General features: G+C 45.2%; 1 protein-coding gene across 1 annotated transcript in view; it reads right to left on the bottom strand.

Moving 5' to 3' along the window:
• The window catches only part of LOC120977989 (serine/threonine-protein kinase Nek1-like), a 135,100-nt gene extending 113,689 nt beyond the window's left edge, over window positions 1-21,411 (bottom strand). The window contains exon 1 of the mRNA XM_040406198.1: window positions 21,318-21,411. The gene's annotated coding sequence lies outside the window, so the exon portion shown is untranslated. The remainder of the gene's footprint in view (window positions 1-21,317) is intronic.
• Window positions 21,412-23,129: the final 1,718 nt, after the last annotated feature.

The following is a 23,129-nucleotide window of genomic DNA, read 5'->3' on the forward strand; positions in this document are numbered from 1 at the left end:
CTATGGTGGATGACCGAAGAATTCTTTCCCTGGTGAAGAAAACACCCTTCACAACAGTTGGCCAGATCAAGAACACTCTCCAGGAGGTAGGTGTATGTGTTTCAAAGTCAACAATCAAGAGAAGACTTCACCAGAGTGAATACAGAGGGTTCACCACAAGATGTAAACCATTGGTGAGCCTCAAAAACAGGAAGGCCAGATTAGAGTTTGCCAAACGACATCTAAAAAAGCCTTCACAGTTCTGGAACAACACCCTATGGACAGATGAGACCAAGATCAACTTGTACCAGAGTGATGGGAAGAGAAGAGTATGGAGAAGGAAAGGAACTGCTCATGATCCTAAGCATCCCACCTCATCAGTGAAGCATGGTGGTGGTAGTGTCATCGCGTGGGCATGTATGGCTGTCAATGGAACTGGTTCTCTTGTATTTATTGATGATGTGACTGCTGACAAAAGCAGCAGGATGAATTCTGAAGTGTTTCGGGCAATATTATCTGCTCATATTCAGCAAAATGCTTCAGAACTCATTGGATGGCGCTTCACAGTGAAGATAGACAATAACCCAAAGCATACTGCAAAAGCAACCAAAGAGTTTTTTAAGGGAAAGAAGTGGAATGTTATGCAATGGCCAAGTCAATCACCTGACCTGAATCCGATTGAGCATGCATTTCACTTGCTGAAGGCAAAACTGAAGGGAAATTGCCCCAAGAATAAGCAGGAACTGAAGACCGTTGCAGTAGAGGCCTGGCAGAGCATCACCAGGGATGAAACCCAGCGTCTGGTGATGTCTATGAGTTCCATACTTCAGGCTGTAATTGACTGTAAAGGATTTGCAACCAAGTATTAAAAAGTGAAAGTTTGATTTATGATTATTATTATGTCCCATTACTTTTGGTCCCTTAACAAGTGGGAGGCACATATGCAAACTGTTGTAATTCCTACACCGTTCACCTGATTTGGATGTAAATACCCTCAAATTAAAGCTAACAGTCTGCAGTTAAAGCACATCTTGTTTGTTTCATTTCAAATCCATTGTGGTTGGTGTATAGAGTCAAAAATGTTAGAATTGTGTCGATGTCCCAATATTTATGGAACTGACTGTATACAGCATTCTCCCCAAGAGACTTTTAGTAACTTACAAAAGTTGTCCCCTGTGAGGTCTTCATTTTGACTGCACCAGGTTCAGACATGTTTACCTTATTTCTACGTCTGACCCCTTTAAATACTCTTACCTGCAGACCTCAGATCAGAGGGCGACATCCGCCTTGATCCTGCGCTAATTCTAGCTCGGCCCCCTTAGCGTGCATTCCACAGACCAGAAGTACCTCTTGGAACGCACCTGACTTCCGGTGACGATGTCGCAAGCGCTGAAAGTATCGGGCTGCGATGCAGAACTCGAGCATGACCGGAGGGACTCCTTGAGTGTCTGGTCCACACATGGACCTCCACGCCCGACGCGCAGAGCGGGAGGTAAGGAGCACCTCCTATACCAAACAAGGGCACTGCCTGTTTCCCTCATGTGGAAGGCATTTCTTCTCTCATCCGCCTCCGCCTATGTGGTCGCAAACAGGGGTCGCAATGACGCCCATGCAAGAATCATAGACTCTTGTTCAGGCTGTTTTACTCTGTGAAAAAGGTTTGTTATAGTTTTTTTATTTTTTTGGGGCAATTGTCTTATGTAGGGTATCATTTTTTGCGGGATGAGGTGACGGTTAGATTGGCACCATGGTGGGGGGCATATGCCTTTTTGATCGCTTGGTGTTGCACTTCTAGTGACGTAAGGTGATAAAACAAATGTTTTTTTAGAATAGTTTTTATATTATTTTTTTGACAGTGTTCACCTGAGGGGTTATATCATATTTTTATAGAGCCGGTCGTTACGTACGTGGCGATACCCAATATGTATACTTTCTTTCATTTTTAATTTTACACAATAATATTTTTAAAACAAAAAAAAAATTATAATCATGTTTTAGTGTCTCCATAGTCAGAGTCATAGTTTTTTCAGTTTTTGGGCGATTGTCTCAGGTTGGGTATCATTTTTGTAGGATGAGATGACGGTGAGATTAGCACTATTTTGGGGGGCATACGACTTTTTGACCGCTTGCTATTACACTTTTTGTGGCTTTTTTGACACCGTTTTTTTTTTTTTTTTTACGGTGTCGGTGTTCACCTCAGGGTTTAGGTCATGTGGTATTTTTTAATAAAGCAGGTTCTTACGGATGCGGCGATACATAATATGTCAACTTCTTTTTCTTTTTTTACGTTTAACATAAAAAAGCATTTTTGAAACAAAAAAAATAATCATGTTTTAGTCTGAGAGTGTAATGACCGGCGTCACGCACAGGGAGGGAAAAGGGAAAACCCTGCCCAAGGGAGAGGGAAAGGTGGTGACCCCTGACTCACCTTGCGGCTGGCACCTGACTGCCCTGACGTCCCTAGACGGGTTCCTCACCCGTGCGGCGATCACGTGCCTAAACCCTGGCTTTCCCTAAAATGAGCCCTAGATAGTGAACGGGCCGGTGGGATCGCTAGTCCGCACCACTGACACTAAGAGGGAAACACCAGGGAGAGGACAGACAATACAGACAAACACATACACCTAGGTGGGCGACCACAGCTGACCACAAAGGTCCAACAGGGATCTGGAGGGTAGCGTTCTGGACCAACAACCAGAGAACGCAGCAACACAGCTCCAGAGGGTCAGAATAGATGTCCAGGCAAGAAGCTCTATATCTGGCAACCAGAGAAGTGTGAGAGGGGAATATAAGGCGGTTGGGAGTGCTGGACAAGGAACAGCTGAGGAGAAGGAGCTACGGATCCCTGAGTGAGCCAAAAGGGTTGCAAAGCAAACCCAGAAAGCTACCATAAGGAAACAGCCCTATCTTACATAGAGCGCGCAGCCAACCGCTGCGACTTCCTGACCCCGGGTATAACAGAGTCAGGCGTGGTTCTTGACACCCTCGTGACAGAGAGCAATCGTTTTTTTGTTTTTTTTTTTGGGCCATCATCTCATGTAGGGGCTCATTTTTTGCAGGATGAGGCGACGGTTTGATTGGTACTATTTTGGTGTACATACGACTATCACTTATTACCTTTTTTGGGAAGTAAGGTGGGCAAAATTCCAATTTCATCATAGTTTTTGTATATTTATTTTTTCATGGCGTTCACCGTGCGGGAAAGTAACATGACCGTTTTATAGATCAGGTCGTTACGGATGTGGTGATATCAAACATGTGTAGGGAATTTTATTTTTAAAATTTTTAATCAGTGATGAATGTGTTTTTTTACATTGTTTTTTTTTTTTGTTTGTTTTTTGACCCAGACCCCACTTGGTTCTTGAAGATCCAATGGGTCTGATGTCTGTATAATACAATACAGTAAACTATATAGTGTACTGTATTTTCACTTTACTTAGTCTGATCAGACTTCTGCCTTTAGCTGAAGTCTGTTCAGCTCCATGGACAGCCGGAAGCCTGTGAAGGTGTCCGGTTGTCATGGTAACCATCACTCACTACCACAATACTGCCGTCAAGAATCGGGTGCTGAAAAGGCATAGCAGCCCCCGATTAACTCCTTCCATACATCGGTTACTACGGACCGCGGCATGGAAGGGGTAAACGGCTGACATCTGTGTGATGATGTCAGCCATTTCAAGCAGAGTGCTTTACAAGCTCGGCCATCCTGAGAGAGGGGAAGGGCGGATAATCGCGCGCCTGCCCGCCCCCCAAGCACAGCACGCACCTTCCCCCCGCACAGCCCACTGGCACATCACAAAGAGGGCTGCAGAGGGGAAGGGGGTTGTGTTTAAAAAAAAAAAAAAAAAAAAAGCATTTAGAAGTTTCTAATCAGAAACTTCCGAAAGCGCTGCAAACCGCAGGTCTGAATTGCGGTTTGCAATGATCGCCGATACGGGGGGGGGGGGGGGTTTCCTCGGCATTGACCCGGGGTGCCTGCTGATTGATTTTAATTTTAGCAGGCACCCAGTTTAGATCACCGCCCGCCGCGGTGATCGGAAACTACACAGAGCATACAGGTACGCCCTGTGTCCTTAAGTACCAGGACATCAGGGCGTACCTGTACGCCCTGTGTCCATAACAGGTTAAGGGTGTGCACACTTATGCAACCATATTTTATTTTATATTTTTTCTTTCCTCTACCTAAAAGATTTCAGTTTGTTTTTCAATTGAGTTGTACAGTTTATAGGTCACAATAAAGGTGGAAAAAGTTCTGAAATGATTTATCTTTGTCTCATTTTTTTAAATCACAGAAACCTGCCATTTTAACAGGGGTGTGTAGACTTTTTATATCCACTGTATATATACAAATTACTGGTAATTAGAGATAGTTTTAGTTAGTTCGCCAGAGTACTGGCAGCTAGCTAGAAATAGTTTAGGCGTTTAAAAAAATTTAAAATAAAAAATAAAAATTTATAAAAATAATAATATATATAAAATTACTGGTAATTAGCCTTAGCTAGCTAGCCTGAGTACTGGCAGTTAGATAGAAATAGTTTAGGCATTTAAAAAAATTTAAAATAAAAAATAAAAATTTATAAAAATAATAATATATATAAAATTACTGGTAATTAGCCTTAGCTAGCTAGCCTGAGTACTGGCAGTTAGATAGAAATAGTTTGGAGTAGTGTTAGGGCAGGCATGCTCAACCTGCGGCCCTCCAGCTATTGCAAAACTACAACTCCCAGCATGCCCGAACAGCCTACAGCTAGGCATTGTGGGAGTTGGAGTTTTACAACAGCTGGAGGGCCACAGGTTGAGCATGCCTGTGTTAGGGTAAGAGCTCACAGAGGGTTGTTATAGCCAAAACAGGTTTGCATCACCTTGATGTACGTAATTATCTATTTACCAGGGACGCTAAAAAAGAAAAACAAAAAAGACTTTATTCAGAAGTACCAAGTTAAAAACTATTATCAATCAATTGTGGTAATGCTGAATGCAGGTATTGGAACAGGCTGAACCCGCAAAATCACCACTGATTTGCAAGGTGCACTAATTGCCACCACTGGTAGGAATTGAGGCACATTCTGGGGTATGTTTCAATCCCCTGTGTGCGCAGTTTAAACTTTTATAACCCACTTAGTCTGACTCTGTAGTCCTGACAACAGTGTGACACATGCACCACAGAAACACCACTCTTGCTAAATAGAAATACAGCTGAGCTAGAGCACACTGAGCGTCAGTCAGGGGTTAAAAAAAAATAAAAAATGCTATGCTATGCTACTCCTGCACTATGCACTGGCTCAACGCATTTCTTTCCGCAATCAGGAGCCCTACAGTAGAATAGAGTACTTTTCATTTACACATCAACCAAAGCAGCAATGCGCTACCCCACACGTGTGGAGGTAGTGCTCTGGCACTAGTGTGGCCTTGGATCGGCCGCCGAAACAAAGGGCATTTAAATCCATAACCCCTCCCATCGCCAACGAGGCCACACCCACCCCGCGTCAAGTGACTATATGAATTGGATGTTCTAAATGAAATAAATAAATAAATATTTTTCATACGATATACTGTCTCAGTGTACACTATAGCCAAACACCATACTTACCTATAGAAATACCTCCTTGCAGCTTCAGGTGATAGAGTGCTTGTTCCACTTTATATACTTACCTGATCTATTTCCTTAACTCCTTAAAGGGATTCTGTCATCAAGATTTTCGATATGGAGCTGTTCATATTATCCTCTCAGTCTCCATTATCTAATAAAAAATATACTAGTTTTACCCCCATCTGTCCTTTCATTATTAAATATGCTAATTACCTTACTGTCCCTCCAGCCGTTTGTACCCAGCCGCATCTCTTATCTCGTAGCCCAGCGCCGCCCCACTGCTAATTATGTACTCCTCTCATTGCCGATGGTGCGCCGTAATCTCGCGCATTATTTCAGAAGACTTAAAGGTAGGCAGACAATGTCACAGAGCAGCAGGAAATGCTAGCAGAATGCTTGGGTGTATAGCAAGAGGAATTACCAGTAGAAAGAGGGAGGTGCTCATGCCGCTCTACAGAGCACTAGTGAGACCTCATTTGGAGTATTGTGCTCAGTACTGGAGACCATATCTCCAGAAGGATATTGATACTTTGGAGAGAGTTCAGAGAAGAGCTACTAAGGGCTCTTTCACACCTGCGTTCTTGTCTTCCGGCATAGAGTTCCGTCGTCGGGGCTCTATGCCGGAAGAATCCTGATCAGGATTATCCTAATGCATTCTGAATGGAGAGAAATCCGTTCAGGATGCATCAGGATGTCTTCAGTTCCGGAACGGAACGTTTTTTGGCCGGAGAAAATACCGCAGCATGCTGCGCTTTTTGCTCCAGCCAAAAATCCGGAACACTTGCCGCAAGGCCGGATCCGGAATTAATGCCCATTGAAAGGCATTGAACCAGATCCGGCCTTAAGCTAAACGTCGTTTCGGCGCATTGCCGGAGCCGACATTTAGCTTTTTCAGAGTGGTTACCATGGCTGCCGGGACGCTAAAGTCCTGGCAGCCATGGTAAAGTGTAGCGGGGAGCGGGGGAGCAGTATACTTACCGTCCGTGCGGCTCCCCGGGCGCTCCAGAGTGACGTCAGGGCGCCCCAAGCGCATGGATCATGTGATCACATGGATCACGTCATCCATGCGCATGGGGCGCTCTGACGTCATTCTGGAGCGCCCCGGGAGCCGCACGGACTGTAAGTATACCGCTCCCCCGATCCCCGCTCCTACTATGGCAACCAGGACTTTAATAGCGTCCTGGGTGCCATAGTAACACTGAAAGCATTTGGAAGACGGTTCCGTCTTCAAATGCTTTCAGTACACTTGCGTTTTTCCGGATCCGGAGTGTAATTCCGGCAAGTGGAGTACACGCCGGATCCGGACAACGCAAGTGTGAAAGAGGCCTAAGCTGGTACATGGATTGCAAGATAAAACTTACCAGGAAAGATTAAAGGACCTTAACATGTATAGCTTGGAAGAAAGACGAGACAGAGGGGATATGATAGAAACTTTTAAATACATAAAGGGAATCAACAAGGTAAAAGAGGAAAGAATATTTAAAAGAAGAAAAACTGCTACAAGAGGACATAGTTTTAAATTAGAGGGGCAAAGGTTTAAAAGTAATATCAGGAAGTATTACTTTACTGAGAGAGTAGTGGATGCATGCAATAGCCTTCCTGCAGAAGTGGCAGCTGCAAATACAGTGAAGGAGTTTAAGCATGCATGGGATAGGCATAAGGCTATCCTTCATATAAGATAGGGCCAGGGGCTATCCATAGTATTTAGTATATTGGGCAGACTAGATGGGCCAAATGGTTCTTATCTGCCGACACATTCTATGTTTCTGTTTCTATGCGCCCTAAATTCACTGGTCAGCGCCCGCGCGGTGTCCTGGCAGCGAACGAAGCGTGCATGCACCAGCTGTCTGCGCACTTCGCCCGCGGGCGCTGACCTGTGGATTTAGGGCGTATGCGCGAGATTACGGCGCACCATTGGTGGGCATGTTAGTAAAGTAATTAGCATATTAATAAAATAAAGAACTAGTATATTTTTAATTAGATAATGGAGACTGAGAGGATGATATGAACAGCTCCATATCGAAAATCTTGACAGAATCCCTTTAAGTACATAGCCTTATTTCACCTTAAGGACCAGGCCATTTTTTGCAAATCTGACCAGTGTCACTTTATGTGGTGATAACTTTAAAACACTTTGACTTATCCAGGCCATTCTGAGATTGTTTTTTTCGTCACATATTGTACTTCATGACACTGGTTAAATGGAGTAAAAAAAAAAAAAAAAAAACATTTTTATTTATAAAAAAAATACCTAATTTGCCCAAAAATTTGGAAAAATTTGCAAATTTCCAAGTTTCAATTTCTCTACTCCTATAATACATAGTAATAGCTACAAAAATAGTTATTACTTTACATTCCCCATATGTCTACTTCATGTTAGGATCATTTTGGGAATGACATTTTATTTTTGGGGGACGTTACAAGGCTTAGAAGTAAATCTTGAAATTTCTCCGAAATTTTCAAAAACCAACTTTTTAAAGGACCAGTTCAGGTCTGAAGTTACTTTGTGAGGCTTACATAATAGAAACCACCCAAAAATTACCCCATCTAAGAAAGTACACCCCTCAAGGTATTCAAAATTGATTTTACAAACGTCTTAACCCTTTAGGTGTTCCACAAGAATTAATGTTAAATAGAGATACAATTTCAAAATTTCACTTTTTTGGCAAATTTTCCATTTTAATATTTTTTTTCCAGTTACAAAGCAAGGGTTAAGCCAGCTAACTAGGGACATTGAAGAGGGCATCCCAAGAGAGGATTTTTTATAAAAATAAAAAAAAAGGATTCCCATGATGAAGAATGCGGCTGAATACTTATGCGACGCTCTTTTAGATACACTGAGGTTATCATCCAAAAATTTAGCAGTCACTAACTCAGTGAGAAGAGCTTTATGGATATAGCAATGGAAAGGGGATGTGTCATCAAAAAACAACTTCTGTTCATTACCCTTTTCCCCGGAATCTTTGTTTGGACCAAAACTGAAGGGAATATTGAAAGACCTGAGCGAGGAAAAAGGAGCCACCTTCCCAGGTACCAAAAAAAAAAAAAAAACGCAAAGTTTCAAATGCAGGTTCAGAACATCCCCCAAAAATCTGAGGATTTACAAAGCAAATAGTTATGGGGGATACGGCCAAAGGAGGGGCCAGAATACCGCATCCAGCTCCAATGCAAAACCCGCTCCCAGAAAACAGGAGTTATGACGCCACCTTACCCCTTGTACAAGTTGGAGGAAGATTAGAAAGCTATTTGAGGATGTGGGAGGCCACCACAAAAGACAGATGGGTTCTTTCCATCATCAGAAACGGCTATTCCCTTGATTTCATAAAAATACCACCAGAAAGATTTTTTCTAAACGATCAAGATCCGCATATTCTTCCTCTAGTACAAGAGTTTCTGGACAAAAGAGCCGTGGAGTGGGATCCAGAGCATCAACTAGGTTTGGGATTCTACTCAAGAATATTTTTGGTACCCAAACCAGGTCACAGGTGGAGGTTGGTAATAGATCTAACAATCCTCAACCAACATATTCAGAAGTCCCATTTCAAAATGGAAACTATCAGATCAGTCTTTCCTCTATTGAACGAGGGAATTTTCATGGCTACCCTGGACCTGACCGACGCCTACCTACATGTGCCAATAGCCTTAAGGTACAGGAAATTCCTCAGGTTTGCTATCAGGAAAGACGACTCTATATGGCACCTTCAGTTTTGCTGCCTCCCCTTCGGGTTATGCTCAGCAACCCGAGTTTTCACGAATACATCCTGTCTGCAGCACTTCGCGTACAAGGAATTTAAATTGTGCCATATCTCGATGATTGGTGGCTCAGAGCACCATCACAAGAAGTGCTATTGCTCCATATCGACATAATAATTCAGTGTCTACAGAGACACGGGTTTTTAATCAATTTCAAGAAGTCGCAACTTTCGCCATCTCAGAAAATTCTCTTCTTAGGTTGTCATAAACTCAAAGGATATGACAATATCCATATCAAAAGGATGGACAATAAAAAAGAAGAAGATCATACACATGTGCTAACAAAGAAGAATGTCTATTCGGAAGGCCGTGGGAATTCTAGGAAGTCTGACATGAACGTTGGATGCAGTGCCATGGGCAAGGGCACATGCAAGACCTCTACAAATCACATATCCTCTCAGTATGGAACAGATCAACCCGGTCGTTAGACAAACTAACAGTGATTTCGGAAAAGATATGCCAAGATCTCAGGTGGTGGATTGCTCCAGGAAGACTCTCAGGGGGCAGATCACTGCGTCACTCGCAAAAGATCATCCTAACAACGGACGCTTCAGCCCAAGGATGGGGAGCACACATGGATCATCAGTGGGCTCAAGTGGTCTGGTCAGAGAAAGAAATGTCTCTATGCAACAACAGATATTGGCATCTACCACTAATTCCAGATCTTCTGTGCCAGAAGGGAGTTTATCACCCAGACTGCAATCTTTACATCTCACAGCATGGAGGATAGGTTAAAAGGAAATCTGTCACCGAGATAATCGCTATTAAAGTAAAGCCATAGCCTAATAGCACTTAGTACCTTATTTCCAGATGTGCCATTGTTTCAGCAATAGATGTTTTCTATCTTCTGAAAATCCAGTTTATTTGGTATGCAAATGAGCCAGTAAGGTGCCCAGAGGGGCGTTACTCTTGCAGGAAGGAGCGCAGGCACACCTCCTGCTAGTGCCCAAGCCGACCCTCATGCTGGGAGCAGGGAAAAGGGGGGCAGAGTTATGGCTAGAATGTTATGTAGGAGGGGTGGGTGGACACATCGTGGCAGGAGGCGTGCGTGGGCTCCTTCCTGCAAGAATGACACCCCTCTGGGCACCTTACTGTCTCATTTGCATACCAAATAAACTGGATTTTCATTAGATAAAAACATCTATTGCTGGAACAAAGGCACATCTGGAAATAAGGTACTAAGTGCTATTAGGCTATGGCTTTACTTCAATAGCGATTATCCCTTGACACATTTCCTTTAAGGAAAGAGGGCATTCCAGAAAATGTCATTACCACACTGTCCTCTGCAAGCAAGCCAGGAACTAAAAGATTGTATGATCGAATTTGGAAGATTTTCTCTATATCTGACTTATCCGAATGAAGAAATTACAATTCCTTTAATATTACAGTTCCTACAGAAAGGACTAAAACAAACCACATTAAAAGTGCAGTTTGCCGCCATAAACCACCAGTTAAATGGACAATTCTCTAATAATCCATTAATAAAGAAGTTCTTCGAGGGTGCCAGGAACATTGCCCCTAAGATTCACAAACCCTTACCATCTTGGGATTTGGTGACTGTGTTGAAACACCTAGCTATCAGTCCATTCAAACCTATTAACTCCATTGATCTGAAATACCTCTCGTGGATGACAGTTTTTCTAGTGGCAATAGCGTCAGCTAGAAGAGTCAGTCAGTTGCAAGCCCTATCATGCCGTGAACCATACATGAGAGATCTGGGGGATGCACTCACACTAAGGACTTTACCAGATTTTAGACCTAAAGTCTCATCCACTATAAACCTAAAACAGGAAATTATTCTTCCGGCTTTATCTTCTGCAGAGAATGCTCTAGACTCTCTAGAGGCCTCAGCCCTGGATGTGAGAAGATCGGTGTTAGCTTAAGTAGCTAGGACAGAAACATTCAGAAACGATGAACATCTTTTCATACAATTTGGAGAAGTCAAAAGGAAACAGGGCAGCTAAATCCACTATAACTGTATAAAAAATGTCATATTATTCTGTTATGACAAAGAAGGTCTAGACCCACCACAGAGTCTTAAGGCTCACTCTACAAGGTCCACGACAACATCATGGGCAGAATATTGGTATGTACCGCTACAGGAGATTTGTAGAGCTGCAACTTGGGCTTCACCCACAACGTTTGTGAAGCACTACCGCCTGGACTGGTCGAGGAACTCAGCCCTGGGGAAGAGAGTGCTAGAAAGCATACCCATCTTTACTGACAGAAGAACAGATTCAAAGTCAGCCAGCCAGACAGGCACAGGCTTACAGGTGTTCAGCCGACCAGGCAAAAAGATGCTACAGGCGTTCTGCCGATCAGTGTTTGACAAGCAGGTATAATGCAGGACATTCAATGAAGTAGGCATATATGCAAAGATGTTTAGCCATACAGGCATCCATAAACAGAAAAAAACTGAACAGACCAACAGAGACGACAACCAGGCCCCAAAGCCATGGGGCACACAACCAGGCCCCAAAGCCATGGGGCACACAACCAGGCCCCAAAGCCATGGGGCACACAACCAGGCCCCAAAGCCATGGGGCACACAACCAGGCCCCAAAGCCATGGGGCACACAACCAGGCCCCAAAGCCATGGGGCACACAACCAGGCCCCAAAGCCATGGGGCACACAACCAGGCCCCAAAGCCATGGGGCACACAACCAGGCCCCAAAGCCATGGGGCACACAACCAGGCCCCAAAGCCATGGGGCACACAACCAGGCCCCAAAGCCATGGGGCACACAACCAGGCCCCAAAGCCATGGGGCACACAACCAGGCCCCAAAGCCATGGGGCACACAACCAGGCCCCAAAGCCATGGGGCACACAACCAGGCCCCAAAGCCATGGGGCACACAACCAGGCCCCAAAGCCATGAGGCAAACAACCAGGCCCCAAAGTCATGAGGCAAACAACCAGGCCCCAAAGCCTGGTCTGCTTGATCTAGGCTCCTTCCTTGTCTGAGACGCACGCCAGAAGATGCACCGGAATACATGTTTCTTCCATGGATCCGGGCTGCATGCGGTGGAACACAATACCCCCCTGGGGCTGCTTCCACTTACCCATGGATCTGGGCTCCAAACATTGCGTGGCCTTACTCCCCTGGAGGGGCCCACACACCTGCCGCAAGAACCTAGGGTCCTGTCAGACCAAATCTATGGTGCGATAGACCCCAGCAGGTATTACCACATAGTCCTCCAGAACATTTCTGGGACTTCCAGATTAGCTGTACCTGAAAAGAAAACTGCAGGTCTCCCACTCCAGGGACAGGAAACCGCTGAGGTTGGAGATGGGCTCCGCCTTTTTGTTCTGCAGGTTTCCTGTCCCTAGGGGCGGATCCCCTCTCTCTATGTGGTCCTGTCGTGGGGGTAGGGAAAATACAGGTTTCAGTTTCCCAGTCTATATCTGGGTAGTTGAAGTCCCCCATAATCAGAGGTCGCGCTACATTTTTTCTGGAAGAGTAAAAATACTCCTCTTACCATTTTAGAGGAGTATTTTTAGCCGATGAGGAGTACGAAAGTTACAGTAATTCAAATAGGTAATACGAAGGACTACATAACATTAAGGGGTTGCTATTTATGCAGGGGAACCATTATTAGTATCTAGAACTGTCTTCCATGCATAATTAGCAAATTTAGACCATTTTAAATTTAGCTGAGGTCACTGTTGCTCTGAGGGGGTCGGCACCACTGAGGTCACTGTTGCTCTGAGGGGGTCGGCACCACTGAGGTCACTGTTGCTCTGAGGGGGTCGGCACCACTGAGGTCACTGTTGCTCTTAGGCAGGGTGGATTTGATTTAAATCAAAATGATTTAAATCACTAGTCAGTAAGGCTTGATTTAAATCATAGTTTTCTACATAAAGACTAATTCTTGCTGGTATAACTTATAATATGCAAGTAGATGAAGATTTTTAGAATAACTTTTCATATTTGTTTGATTAGGTTGATTCTGCATTCATAGGTTTGTAGAAGTTAGGATTAATGTATTTTTCTCAACTCTGTTCATGTTATAACATTTTTGCTGTGAAGAAGAGGCATGTGATCTCTGCTGAGTCAAATTCAGTTTTGAGAACTGCAAAAGTAAACCAAGCATCTGTGATAATATCTTGTAGGCAGAGAAACTGCCCAATAATCTTACAAAAACCTCTGGAAGAGCATGACATTGTGAATGGATTAATGGAATTTATTTACCCCAAAAAATTACACATATAGAAACATAGAATGTGTCGGCAGATGAGAACCATTTGGCCCATCTAGTCTGCCCAATATACTGAATACTATGAATAGCCCCAGGCCCTATCTTATATGAAGGATAGCCTTATGCCTATCCCATGCATGCTTAAACTCCTTCACTGTATTTGCAGCTACCACTTCTGCAGGAAGACTATTCCATGCATCCACTACTCTCTCAGTAAAGTAATACTTCCTGATATTACTTTTAAACCTTTGCCCCTCTAATTTAAAACTATGTCCTCTTGTAGCAGTTTTTCTTCTTTTAAATATTCTCTCCTCTTTTACCTTGTTGATTCCCTTTATGTATTTAAAAGTTTCTATCATATCCCCTCTGTCTCGTCTTTCTTCCAAGCTATACATGTTAAGGTCCTTTAATCTTTCCTGGTAAGTTTTATCCTGCAATCCATGTATTAGTTTAGTAGCTCTTCTCTGAACTCTCTCCAAAGTATCAATATCCTTCTGGAGATATGGTCTCCAGTACTGAGCACAATACTCCAAATGAGGTCTCACTAGTGCTCTGTAGAGCGACATGAGCACCTCCCTCTTTCTACTGGTAATGTCTCTCCCTATACACCCAAGCATTCTGCTAGCATTTCCTGCTGCTCTATGACATTGTCTGCCTACCTTTAAAGAGGACCTTTCACTGATCCTGACATTGTGAACTAAGTATACAGACATGGAGAGCGGCGCCCGGGGATCTCACTGCACTTACTATTATCCCTGGGCTCCGCTCCGTTCTCCCGCTATGCCCTCCGGTATCTTCGGTCACTAAGTTATGGTAGGCGGAGTCTGCCCTTGTTCTTCTGTAGCGCTGGCCAATCGCAGCGCAGAGCTCACAGCCTGGGAGAAAAGAACCTCCCAGGCTGTGAGATCTACGCTGCGATTGGCCAGCGCTACAGAAGAACAAGGGCAGACTCCGCCTACCATAACTTAGTGACCGAAGATACCGGAGGGCATAGTGGGAGAACGGAGCGGAGCCCAGGGATAATAGTAAGTGCAGTGAGATCCCCGGGCGCCGCTCTCCATGTCTGTATACTTAGTTCACAATGTCAGGATCAGTGAAAGGTCCTCTTTAAGTCTTCTGAAATAATGACCTCTAAATCCCTTTCCTCAGATACTGAGGTTAGGACTGTATCACTGATTTTATATTCTGCTCTTGGGTTTTTACGTCCCAGGTGCATTATCTTGCACTTATCAACATCAAATTTTAGTTGCCAGATTTTTGACCATTCCTCTAGTTTTCCTAAGTCCTCTTCCATTTGGCGTTTCCCTCCAGGAACATCAACCCTGTTACAAAACTTTGTGTCATCAGCAAAAAGACTCACCTTACCATCGAGGCCTTCTGCAATTTCACTGATAGATATTAAACAATATGGGTCCCAGAACAGATCCCTGAGTTACCCCACTGGTAACAAGACCATGGTCTGAATATACTCCATTGACTCCAACCCTCTGTTGTCTGTCCCTCAGCCACTGCCTAATCCATTCAACAATATGGGAGTCCACATACAGCCTTATTCTACATAATTAAAAAACTAATCTTTATTTCATGATGGAATAACCTTTGGATGATGCATATTTTCCTCAAAAAGCATTTTATATAAAAAAAAAAATCCGAATTAAATAAAAATAAAAAAAATCTGATTCTTTTTATTTTAAAAAAAATATATAAGATCAGTGATTTTTATCCACCCTGCTCTTAAGAGTCGGCACCACTGAGGTCACTGTTGTCTGAGGGGGATCGGTACCACTGAGGTCACTGTTGTCTGAGGGGGATCGGTACCACTGAGGTCACTGTTGTCTGAGGGGGAATCGGCACCACTGAGGTCACTGTTGTCTGAGGGGGATCGGTACCACTGAGGTCACTGTTGCAGTGATTTTATGAGGTTTAAAGGGTTTGTCCTAAGATCGATATTTATCACCTGTCGTTAAAGAGGACCCCTAACCTCTCCGGATTTGTCTGTTTTGGTAACTACTTGCACCCCCCCCCCCCCCCCCCCCTCATTTAATAACAATCCTGGAGCATCTATTCTTATGACCTTATGTTGCACAATTCCTCTGTTATTCCTGTTATTAGTTAATGACTTGCTGGCAGTTTGCAGTGAAAGTCCAGATGCGGGTGTCCCTGCACAGCCGGACATTATTCAATCAGTGCTGTCAACTGGTAAGATCCAGCTGGACCTTTATTGCAGACTACTAGAAATTCGTTCATAAGTTCTAGTAGGAATAATAGAGGAATGGTACAATATAGAGTCACAAGAATTTACTCCCTAGAATTGTTATTGCATGGGAAATGCAAGTCGTTAATAAAACAGACATGTCCCCTTCAAGTACATGATCGCTGGGGGCCCCACCTTGGTTACCATGTTCTAGTGTTCTCTGGGTTAAGTATGGATAGGTAAATAGTGTTGATATTGGGACAATCCCTTTAATTGTTGCTGTTTCTGTGCCGCTGGTCACTGGGGTTTGCCATTCATCACGTGGCCATTGCTGCCCACCAAAGTTACGTCCTTGTAGATGAGCTCTCAGGTGGGTATGTCGGTGCCACCGGGGCTGTTGGTAGACTCTAAAGAGACCTGAGGCACTGGCGGAGCAGGACACAGGCACAATGGATGGTGGTGCATGCTGGTGCCAAGGGCACAAGCGGAAAACCCGGGCACATACCTTGCACCGCCACAGTCACATGTTGTGGATCTGGATGATGTCATCACGCAGTGATAACCACTGATCTAGGGTGCAGCAACCTTTGGCACTCCAGCGCTGCTGTGAAACTACAACTCCCAGCATGCACACTTGCTCAGCTGTTCTTGTAACCCCCAAAGAAGTGAAAGGAGGATACTGGGAGTTGTAGTTTCAGAACAGCTGGAGTGCCAGAGGTTGCTGATCCCTGATCTAGAGGCTGTCATTTTGTGTTATGCTTCATCTTGCAATAAAGAATAGTTTGCCTTCCATGACCCATTGCCCTATCTCATGCCACAAAATTGCCACCACCGCTGTGGTTATTGGATTATACAGTTTTGCGCTTGGCAGAGGGACTGTATGTCCTGGAGGCTGTAAATGGCCACATGCAGTCCTTGTGGAACCATGTCCCACCACATTACAGAAGAAATCCTTATAGCAGCGTCTGATGAAACATGCTGCAATGAATCCTTGATGGATTCATAAGCCGACAGGTGACAGAGGTCTATGGGTGACAGGTCTGTCCGTTATGGAGGTTGTATAGAGGTCTCCTGTTGGCGTGTCCAGCGCTGGGACCCCCGCTGACTTCTATGAGCAGGAGTCTGAAGCGCTCAGCCACTTTTCCTCACTGCTGAGCGCGGTAGTGAAGACGGTCCCCTAGACCTTCTATTGAGGCCGTCATCACTACCGCGCTCAGCAGGGAGGAGAGACATCGCTCGGCTGAGTGCTTCAGACTCACTATAGGGTAAAAACAAGGCGCTCAGATCCCCACTATATTTCACAGATCCCCACTTACCCCACCAATGAGGATCGCGCGTCTCCTTCCTCCCATTAGAGCGGTGTGCCAGAAGCTCCGGCAGCCCGCTCAAACTGACCAATAACAAAGCTCCTCACTATAAGGAGCCTTGTTATTGGTTGTTTCAGGCAGCAGCAGCATCGCTGCGCTCACTGCGCTGATGAATGGCAGGGAAAAGTCTAAGGCATTCCTCCCCCAGTCCCGGAGTTTCTGGGACTGGGGGAGGAATGGAAGGAGGGACTAGAACAGTTCAGAAGAAAAGGTGTAGGGTAAAAAATATACACAAACCTCTTAATTGTATGTATACTAATGCCAGAAGCCTGACTAATAAAACTGGTGAACTGGAATTAGTGATGTGTGAGGAGAACTATGACATAGTGGGAATAACTGAGACATGGCTGGATGATAGCTATGACTGGGCAGTTAACGTACAGGGTTAAAGTCTGTTTAGAAAGAGTCACTGTGGGTAGAGATACATGGAGTTAAAAACAATAATAAAATACTAATAGGATATTATTATAAACCACCTAATAAGGTGGTTTATAATAAACTTCTATTAGTATTTTATTATTGTTTTTTCCCCCATTTGGAATTTTTTTACCGCTTCCCACTACATTGTATGCCATAATTAAGGCTACTTTCACACTAGCGGCAGGACGTTCACCCTGTCGGATCCGTCCTGCCATCCCCATTGACTATAATGGGGACGGGGGCGGAGCTGTGGCGCAGCACGGCAGTGCACGGCGATAGGCCGCCGGACTAAAAGTACTGCATGTCCGACTGTTTAGTCCGGCGGCCTCCAGCTTTACTACACAGTCCCCACAGCCCCTCTACACAACTGCTCGGTTCTCTTCTCCCAAAACCTGATTCTCCACCATTACAGAAGAAAAACTTTCCACTCTACTCTCCAAATCTCATCTGACCACCTGTGCACTTGACCCAATCCCATCCCTATCCTCACCACAGTGTTTATCCCAGCCCTAACTCATCTCTTCAACCTATCACTAACCTCTGGTGTCTTCCCCTCTGCTTTTAAACATGCTACCATTACACACATCCTCAAAAAGCCTTCACTTGACCCATCTTCTCTGTCCAGTTATCGCCCCATATCACTTCTTCCGTATGCCTCAAAGCTACTTGAACAACATGTCCATTCTGAACTGTCCTCTCACCACTCCTCCTGCTCCTTCTTTGACCGCCTACAATCTGGCTTCCGACCCCACCACTCCACTGAGACTGCCCTTACCAAAATCACCAATGACCTACTAACAGCCAAAACCATGAAACAATACTCTGTCCTCCTCCTTGACCTGTCCTCTGCCTTCGACACTGTTGGCCACTCCCTTCTGTTGCAAACTCTCTCATCTCTTGGCATCACTGACCTGACCCTCTCCTGGATCACATCATACCTCACAGACCGGACGTTTAGCGTCTCCCACTCTCGCACCACCTCCTCGTCTCATTCCCTCTCTGTTGGTGTCCCGCAAGGCTCTGTCCTAGGACCCCTGCTCTTCTCTATCTACACTTTTGGCCTGGGACAGCTCATAGAGTCCCATGGCTTTCAGTATCACTCCTACGCTGACGACACACAAATCTACCTCTCTAGTGCAGACATCACCACCTTACTATCAAGAATCCCACAATGTCTATCTGCTATATCATCCTTCTTTGCCTTTCGCTTTCTAAAACTTAACATGGATAAAACATCATCTTTCCCCCATCTTGCTCATCCCCTCAACAAACCTATCTATCACGATCAATGGCTGCACACTCTCCCCGGTCAACCAAGTCCGCTGCCTTGGAGTGATCTTGGATTCTGCCCTTTCCTTCCGACCACACATCCAAGCCCTTTCCACCACCTGCCGCCTCCAACTCAAAAACATCTCCCGCATCCGCGCTTTCCTTAACTTTGAATCTGCGAAAATGCATATACATGCCCTCATCATCTCCTGCCTAGACTACTGCAACATTCTCCTCTGTGGCCTCCCATCTAGCACTCTCGCACCCCTCCAATCTATCCTCAACTCTGCTGCCCGACTAATCCACCTCTCACCCAATTACTCCTCTGCCAATCCCTTCACTGGCTCCCCATTGCCCAGCGAATTCACTTCAAAGTACTAATAAATACATACAAGGCCGTCCAAAACCTGTCCCCTCCCTACATCTCTGAGCTACTTTCCCGATACATCCCCACACGCACTCTCCGATCCTCACAAGACCTCCTTCTCTCCTATCCTCTTATCGCCTCTTCCAACAATCGACTCCAAGATTTCTCCCATGCATCCCCCATACTCTGGAACTCGCTACCCCAACATATCAGACTCTCACCTACAGTGGAATCCTTCAAAAGAAACCTGAAAACCCACCTCTTCAGACAATTTTAAGAATTGCTTCTACAATTCTAAGGGCTCTTTCACACTTGCGTTATTCTGTTCCGGCATAGAGTTCCGTCGTCGGGGCTCTATGCCGGAAAAATCCTGATCAGGATTATCCCAATGCATTCTGAATGGAGAGAAATCCGTTCAGGATGCATCAGGATGTCTTCAGTTCCGGACCGGAACGTTTTTTGGCCGGAGAAAATACCGCAGAATGCTGCGCTTTTTGCTCCGGCCAAAAATCCTGAACACTTGCCGCAAGGCCGGATCCGGAATTAATGCCCATTGAAAGGCATTAATCCGCATCCGGCCTTAAGCTAAACGTCGTTTCGGCTCATTACCGGATCAGACGTTTAGCTTTTTCTGAATGGTTACCATGGCTGCCAGGACGCTAAAGTCCTGTTTGCCATGGTAAAGTGTAGTGGGGAGCGGGGTAGCAGTATACTTACCGTCCGTGCGGCTCCCGGGGAGCTTCAGAGTGACGTCAGGGCGCCCCACGCGCATGGATGACGTAATCGCATGGATCAAGTCATCCATGCGCATGGGGCGCTCTGACGTCATTCTGGAGCGCCCCGGGAGCCGCACGGAGGGTAAGTATACTGCTCCCCCGCTCCCAACTACTACTATGGCAACCAGGACTTTAAAGGGAACCTGTCACCGGGATTTTGTGTATAGAGCTGAGGACATGGGCTGCTAGATGGCCGCTAGCACATCCGCAATACCCAGTCCCCATAGCTCTGTGTGCTTTTATTGTGTAAAAAAACCGATTTGATACATATGCAAATTAACCTGAGATGAGTCCTGGCCCTGACTCATCTCACATACAGGACTCCTCTCAGGTTAATTTGCATATGTATCAAATCGTTTTTTTGACACAATAAAAGCACACAGAGCTATGGGGACTGGGTATTGCGGATGTGCTAGCGGCCATCTAGCAGCCCATGTCCTCAGCTCTATACACAAAATCCCGGTGACAGGTTCCCTTTAATAGCGTCCTGGCTGCCATAGTAACACTGAACGCATTTTGAAGACGGATCCATCTTCAAATGCTTTCAGTTCACTTGCAGTGTTACGGATCCGGCGCGCACTTCCGGCAAATGGAGTACACGACGGATCCGGACAACGCAAGTGTGAAAGAGCCCTAAGCCTTCTAAAGTAGATATATGGGGAATGTAAAGTAATTATTTTATGAGGTGTAACTATCTGCCTTGCTCATGCACACAAACGTATTTTCTTTCCGCTTCCGTTCTGGGTTTTTTTTCAGACCATATGCAGAACCATTCACTTCAATGGGTCCACAAAAACTACGGAAGGTAGGTACTCCGTGTGCATTGCGTTTCCCTATTTCCGTTCCACAAAAAAGTAGTGCATGTCCTATTATTGTCCGCAAATCATGGTCTTAGGCCCCATTCAAGTCAATGGGTCCACAAAAAAATACAGCACGCACATGGAACACATCCGTATGTCATCGGTACCAGGAGCTGGACCCCCGCGTGTCATCACTTGGACATACCTTAAAGGGGTATTCCAGATGGTTACCAACCTATTGGTTAACTACTAGATGGAGGGGCTGGTCAGACATGCGGGATAATCTCCCGAACTCCCTCAGAACTGAAGGGGCCCCATATCCTGTGGATAGGGGGATAATGTCAACCAAGCAGAATGCCCCACCAGACCAGTCAGTAGGGGACGCTATTTATCTCTTGCACGTCTGGATGGTGACGTCATACATTGAGGAACGTCACAGAGAGGCCATGACAATTGATAACAGGTAGAAATCACTGACAACCATGGCAGCGAAAATATATCCAAATGAAAAATGCTGACCCCTCACTGCACTGTGTAACCAGCGTACTATGTGTCTAGACTGCTCAGGTGCGGCTGGTAAATGGGCATTCCCCCGGTCATACCTGTGCCGAACGCTCTTCTCCGGTCACATCACTGAGCTCGGCCTCACTACTGCTCTGGCCTGGTTTGTTTCCAGTCTCCAGGACGACGCAGGGATGTGGGGGCGGAGACTGGGCGGGGCAAGCAGGCACATGTGGCTCTATACCCAATCGCATTCCAGTTTTCATTTCTACAGCGTAGGCTAGAAAGTATATTGTGATTGGCTGTTGCCTTGTGTAACTGTGTAACCTTATTTGCTGCCATATAAGTAGTTTATATTCTTATGTAAATATGTCCGTTTCACTTATGCGTAAATCGGGCACATTATTGGGGCCATATTATTTTTACCCCATTTGAAAAACCACAGCTTGCTACATGTGCAGTGGTAATTTTCATCACACTAATATTATGCCTCATTCACGCTTTAGTGTTTGGTCAGTGGATTTTGAGCCAAAACCAGGTACGGCTCTAAACACAGGGCAGGAGCAGAGCTTTCCCTTATATACCTTATGTCTGTGTAGCTCCAGTCCTGGTTTTATCTAACAATCACTGATGGAAATCACTGACATGTGAATGAGGCTTAAAGGGTTTCTATCACTTCGTATGACATATTTAGGTGTCAGACACTAGCGATCCGCTAGTGTCTGCTCTGCCCAACCATCCTAATATGATAGGTTTTGGGGCAGCCGTTTTGCTAAAATAAGAACTTATATCTATATGCTAATGAGCCTCTAGGTGCTATGGGGGCGTCATTAGCACCTAGAGGCTCCGTCTACCTTCCTAAACTGCCGCCGCCCAGCGCGTCCCTCCAGCCCGCCCATCTCCTGCTGAATGCGATCCTCTCCGTGCGCGTCTCTGTTCTGCGCATGCGCAGTGAATGTCTGACCGCTTCCCTGCTCAGACATCTCCACTGCGCCTGTTCCTCGGAGCACTATGATGTCATCGGCGCAGGCGCAGTGGAGATGTCTGAGCAGGGAAGCGGTCAGACATTCACTGCGCATGCGCAGAACAGAGACGCGCACGGAGAGGATCGCATTCAGCAGGAGATGGGCGGGCTGGAGGGACGCGCTGGGCGGCGGCAGTTTAGGAAGGTAGACGGAGCCTCATTAGCATATAGATCTAAGTTCTTATTTTAGCAAAACGGCTGCCCCAAAACCTATCATATTAGGATGGTTTGTTAGAGCAGACACTAGCGGATCGCTAGTGTCTGACACCTAAATATGTGATACCAAGTGATAGAAACCCTTTAACTCCTTCCCAACTAATGACATAATAGTACATCATAGTGGGAATTGTCTTCACACAATTTGACGTACTATTACGTCATGTTGATCCAGTGCCCGCCCATTCAGTGCAGGGGCCCTGTAGTCACTGACAGCCGAGCCCCTGCTGTATCGGCACTGACAGCAGTATAGATGGTGAGGGATCCCATCAGGTCCCTGCGCTGCGGTGACAGGGTACGGTGGGTGAAAAGGACATCAGGACCTGCCTTCTATGGAAGCCTAGGAGATTCAGCCCAGGCAACATATTAGTGTATTACTCAGTGAAATACCCTAACAGGTAATTCATTACAATACAGATGTATTGTAATGCATTGCAGAGGGCATCAGACCCCCAAAGGTTGAAGTCCCAGAGTGGGACAAAAAAAAGGGTTTTAATAATAAAAAGATAAAGCCCCTTTCCCCTGATTTTATAATAAAAATAAAAAAAACACACATATTAGGTATCGCCACATCTGTAACGACCGTCTCTATAAATATATCACATAATCTACCCCGTCAGATAAACACCGTAAAAAAAAAAAAAAATTGCCCAAAAAAATTTTTTTTTTTGTC

This window comes from Bufo bufo, chromosome 8 (genome assembly GCF_905171765.1).
Source record: "Bufo bufo chromosome 8, aBufBuf1.1, whole genome shotgun sequence".
NCBI classification, from domain to species: domain Eukaryota; kingdom Metazoa; phylum Chordata; class Amphibia; order Anura; family Bufonidae; genus Bufo; species Bufo bufo.